At 31.6% G+C, this 5899-nt stretch overlaps 1 non-coding gene across 1 annotated transcript; it reads right to left on the reverse strand.

Annotated features, from left to right (window-relative positions):
• Positions 1-5077: 5077 nt before the first annotated feature.
• On the reverse strand, positions 5078-5242 carry LOC111756769 (U1 spliceosomal RNA). Its single transcript, XR_002791188.1, has one exon. It is a non-coding gene; the product is annotated as a U1 spliceosomal RNA (small nuclear RNA).
• Between the last annotated feature and the right edge of the window lie 657 nt (positions 5243-5899).

A 5899-nucleotide genomic window follows, 5' to 3' on the forward strand; every position in this document is an offset into this window, starting at 1 on the left:
CAGAAGTCTGACCAAGAATAAAATCTTGAAAATATTAGAAAAAAGCAACAGATCACTTACAAAGGTAAATCTATTACATTTACAGCAGACATTGCAATACAATCTTTAAATACCAGTAAAGCTTGGAGTCCAATGTAGCTATCCCTAAAGAAAACAATTTCCAACCCAGACTGACTTATCCTGCAAAGCTATCTTTTCAAATTGATGGAAAAATAAGACATTTTTGATAAAGAGCACCTAAAGAAATTCATGACCACAAAACTAGCACTCCAAGACAATCTTGAGGATACCCTTCACTGAGAAAGATGATGAAGCTAAAAATGACAAAAAAAAAGCTTAATAGAATGAACATACCAGGTGGGGTGAGCAGTTAGTAGAAGGGAAAGATAAGAAATCAGCAATAGGAAAAGAAGGCAAGGACAGGAATAAGTCAGTACCTATCAGGGACAGCTCTCAATGTGAATGGTCTTAATTCTGCAATCAAAAGACACAGTCTACAAGAATGAATTAATAAAAAAAATTCAACAGTATACTATATATAAAAACACATTTAACCCAAAAAGTAACTTATAGACTAAAAATCAAAAGACAGAAAAGAATGTTCCATGCAATGGGATCCAGAAATAAAAGCATTTGTAGCACTCAGATTAAGTGGACTTCAAACCAAAACCGATCAAGAGGCAAAAAAGGTCACTATATATTGGTCAAGGTACCAATCTAACAGGAGGAGGTAATAATTATTAACATATACACACTGAATAATGGTGCACCCAGCTTCATAAAATAAATACTATTTGATTGGAAAGACCAGATAAACATAAGTATAGCTACAGTGGGGAACCTCAAGGCCGCACTATCACAAATGGGCAGATCAACGAGACAAAAATTCAACAAAGAATATTAGAGTTGAAACAAACTTTCAAATAAATGGACTTAGTAGATATCTATAGAATGTCCACCCAACAACAGAATACACATTCTTCCCTATAGGACATGGGGTTTTCTCCAAAATAGACCAAATACTAGTCAATAAATAAATCTTAAATTAATGTAAAAATATTGAAATTATACCATGTGTATTATTATATCATAGTGCAATGAAATTAGATATCAACAACAAAAGAAAACATGGAAATTATGCAAATGCATGGAAGTTCAACAATGCAATGGAAACTGAATACTCTTAACTAAATGATGGGTTATAGAAGAAATGAAAGTATAAATACAATTTCTAGAACTAAATGATTATGCCAGTACAACATACCAGAATTTATGGGATATAATGAAAGCACTCCTATGAGGAAAGTTTATAGCTGTGAATGCCCACATCATAAAAACAGTGAGACCAGAAAATTAACCCAATGATGTACCTCAAGATCCTAGAAAAACAAGAACAATCCAAACACAAACCTAGTAGAAGGCAGAAAATTACAGATACTCCTCATTTAACTATGTACTTGATTAACAACTATTTGGATTTACAACCCACTACTTGAACTTACAACCCATCTTTTTTGTGTACAGTTCTACAATCTTGTTTATAGAGCCTGAATGTCTCTTTGTGCATAATATACCTTTTTATACAGTACTGTAATTTTTGCTGATTGTATTGTACAGTAAAGTACTGTACTTGTGTGTTACAGCACCACATGTAAGAATTATACAAATAAAGGCAAAGTCATCAAGTTGGAGTTTGCTTTGACCATTTTTGGGTTCTGAATATTGTAATGTATATACTATGTACAATTCCTAATTTGGTGACCAATTCCATGAACAACCTAGTTTAGGAATAGAACTCAGTCAGTAAGTGAGGAATGTCTGTATAAAGATCCAAGTAGACATTAGTGCAATTGAGACAACCCCCTCAACAAAGCAAAACAAAACAAAACACCAAAGAACTGATTCTAATAGTTGAAAAAGAAAATAGACAAACTCTTAGACAACTTACCCAAAAATAGGAAAAAGATCCAAATCATTGCATTTAGATATGAAAAAAAGGAAATCACGATACATGTTGCTAAAATAAACATCATAAACTGCTTTGCAGACCTCTATGCCAATAAATTAGAAAATTCAGAAGAAATGTATAGGTTCCTAAATAAATGGGAATTATCAAAATTGAACTGACATGATTCAAAAACTCTGAGTATCCAGTAAGTGTCAATGAAATTAAAGCAGTAATAAATAACATATCAACTAAGAAAATCCCAGGTTGGGACTGCTTCACTGCTAAATTCTACAAAAACCTCAGGGACTATCTAAAACCAATACTCCTCAAGTTTTTAAAATTAATTTGAAAGGGAAAGAGTAAACTCAAAGTCATTTATGGAAGCTACCATTGCCTTGATTCTAAAAGTAAACAACTATCCAACCAAAAAAGAGAAGTACAGACCAATCTATTTAATGAACGTAGATGTGAAAATCCTCAAAAGATACCTGCAAGTAGAATTCATCAAATCTTCAAAAAGATTATGTGCATTTATCAAGCAAGTTTCATCCGAGTGATGCACAGACAGTTCAGCATACACAAATCAACCAATGTAATACATCACATAAACGGAAGCAAACACGTAAATTATGCAATCATTTCAATAGATGTAGCAAAAGCCTTTGAAAAATTGAACATCTATTCAGGATAAAAGTACTGAAGAAAATAGGTGTATAGAAGGACCTTATTTCAATCTCATAAAAGCCATTTATGGCAAAGTCACTGCCAACATCAAATTAAATGAGGAAAAACTGAAAGTTTTCCCTCCAAAATCAGGAACAAGTCAAGAGTACCCACTATCATCAGTGATGTTCAATGTAGCACCTGAAACATTAACAAGAGCAATTGGGCTAGAAGAAGAAAAGAAGCATATGTATAGGAAAACAAGAAGTCAGATTATCATTATTTGAAGATGACATAATGCTCTACAAAGAAGATCCTGAAAAATACACCAAAAGAATTTTAGAGTTAATGACTATATTCAGTATTATAACAAGATGCAAAATCAACACACAAGATTAATAACATTACTATACACTAATAGTGAATCCATTGAGAAAGAAATTCAGGAAATGTACCATTCACAATGCACCAAGAATAATTAAATACTTAGGAATTAAACTTAAGACGTGGAAGAATAATATGATGAATACTATAGTACTTTGATAAAAGAAATTGTACAGGACATTAGAAAATGTAATGATACCCCCCATTCCTGGATAGGCAAAACAATATAGTCAAGAATGACCATACTTCATATTTATGTATGTAACACATTCATGATTGGGTCTTAATTTGTGTATCTTGCTGCCAAGCGAGTCTAATTTGACTTCATTCATCTGATGTTATAGACCTAACATGCATATGCTATTATGTTAATGTAGATGTTAAGACAAAATAATAACATGTTAAAACAAAAATAGTTATTGTTATTTCATGGCTGGATTATTATTATTATGTTCAGTGTTAAATTTTTAAAGTTATTTCCTTGTGGGTCCTTGGTGGTTTTCTAATTTTCATTGAAAAGTAATATATACTTATTGTATACATATATCTACACTATAACTCATTTGTTTGTTAATTTTAAGAATATCTCAATGTAGAATTTTTTCCATTACAGAATCAAACAGAAAATGGATGATTCATCAGATGAATCTCTAATTATATCTCATCAGAGGAAATGATCTCAACCTATTACTCTTCAGATGAAGAATAATTAGAGTTAGATGAGTGTAATCTTATGGCTAATATATTCAGTGAACACAGTGTGGAGTTCGATATGAATGTAGAAAATCAAGAGGAAGATTGGCAGTCAATAATAGACACAAAAGTGATGGAAACATGAGCACGTGGAACTGAAAAATGGAGAACTTCTAATAAGAAATATTAATTGCAGTGATCTTTTGGCATTTTATAAATTATTTATATCTAACGATATATCTAAAATTATAGTTGAAATAAATAGTAACATCATATGATGTGGGCAAAAAGAAGAAAACATAAGCAGTGCTGAGAATCTCTTACAATTAGCAATATGAAAAATTGTATAAGTACAGTATAGTACTAATCATGGGGATAGTACCATTACCAGACATTAGACTGTTTTGCTCTAAAAATAAAATGTATGCTGATGGTCATATAAAGAATTTCACACAGGTCAATAACTTTTTGGCTACTTTGAACTGTTTACATTTCTTTGACAATACCATATGCAGGACCAAGGATACCTTGAATAAATTTTTAAAAATCACGGAAGAAACTATTAGTACATTTAAGAATGGTGTAAAACCTGGAAAAATGTAATGGTAAGTGAAAGCATGATATGATTTTATAGTAAAAATATGTGCATTTTCACCAATACGTCAGAGGAAAACAGGCAAATTTGAGATAAATTTAAATAAATTATGTTTGCATAATGTTTATACCTATGATTTACATGTTTATACTGGAAAGGTGCAAACCTTTCAGTGAATGGATAGTCTTATGCTTTGAATGTAATGAATGGCTTATTATTTGAACATTGCAGATAGTTACTATTTGACTATTGCCTTAGCATAAGAACTTTTACAAAAAGAAATTTTTGCAATTTTTGGAGAACAATATAGCCAAATTAATACTTTTTTACCAATACAAGAAAGACAAAGCAAAACTGTGATCAAATCATAAACTTTGAAAATCATTTGGGTGCAAAATTTGTGATAAAAGAACTATTTGTATGTTAACAATTTGTAAAAATCATAGACGTGCACTGATTGAAGGAAAACCTCGAAACATAAAACTTAATGTTTTTTATTATAGGAATGCAAAGAAATATATTGATTTAGCAGACCAGGTATTACATGTTCCTATAGAAAAATATGGAAATGGTATTAAAAGTTGTAATACAGGACTGGGAATTTATGCTCAGCGAGATAAGCACCTGCCTTGCAAGTGCGCAATTGTGAATTCGATCCCCAGTACAAAAAAAAAAAAAAAAAATTGTAATACAGGTAATTTGTGGCACGGCAGTTGTAAATGTCTATTGTATACACCAGCAATGGTGTACTTGTAAGAGTCCATGTTTAAATTTGGAGAATTAATTATTTATCAGCAAGGAAAGTGAACACACAGATTCCTCCACTACCAAAAAATGTGCAGTTGAGTTTCTAGTATTTGGGGAATCATACGGTTCAACATGTCCAGTGTGCAATGAATAAGATTTGACCTGGGGAAACTATCTTAATGATCACAGTATTTCTCCTGCCAGGTAAATGTGAGAACTAAATATTGATAAAATATTAATCCATGAAGAAATGTCATGATCAAAAAGCACTCAAGAAAACACTCATTTTATCAAAGCTCATTTACGATCAGCAAGAAATGCATACAGGCAATGTAGAGAATGTTGTTAAAAATTATCTGAAAAAATGAGTGCTGTGGTGGTGGCAAAAAGCCAAATGCATTGTGATCTTATGTGAACTTCTTACAAATCAGCTGCCTTTATGTATAAGCTGTTTTAAAGACATTTACTAATATAAATTAAAATTTAATATAATGAAACAAATATGTCGATTATTGTAATCAGGCTTTTTTTGAGACAGGGTCTTGCTATATAGTTCAGACTGGCATTGAGCTCACTTTGTAGCCCAGGCTGGCTTCATACTCAGGGTGATTCTCTGCCTTAGCTTTCTGAGTGCTGGGATTATAGTATACCACAGGTTTTTTAATTGGCATAAACAGTTGTAGTAAGTATTTATATTTTGGCTGTAATTATTGAAATTCAAGAAATTAACTAGATTTGGTCCATTTGTAGACTTTTACTATTTTTATTAGTAAAAAGACCAATAAAAGGGACTAGATTTATTTGTATTACCAGTGGTTCAAGTCACCTGATGGGACAGTCATGCATGTACACAGGTGGGTCATACTTGT

Source organism: Cavia porcellus, unplaced genomic scaffold, assembly GCF_034190915.1.
Source record: "Cavia porcellus strain 051 isolate PalLab524CR breed Dunkin Hartley unplaced genomic scaffold, mCavPor4.1 scaffold_3, whole genome shotgun sequence".
NCBI lineage: Eukaryota > Metazoa > Chordata > Mammalia > Rodentia > Caviidae > Cavia > Cavia porcellus.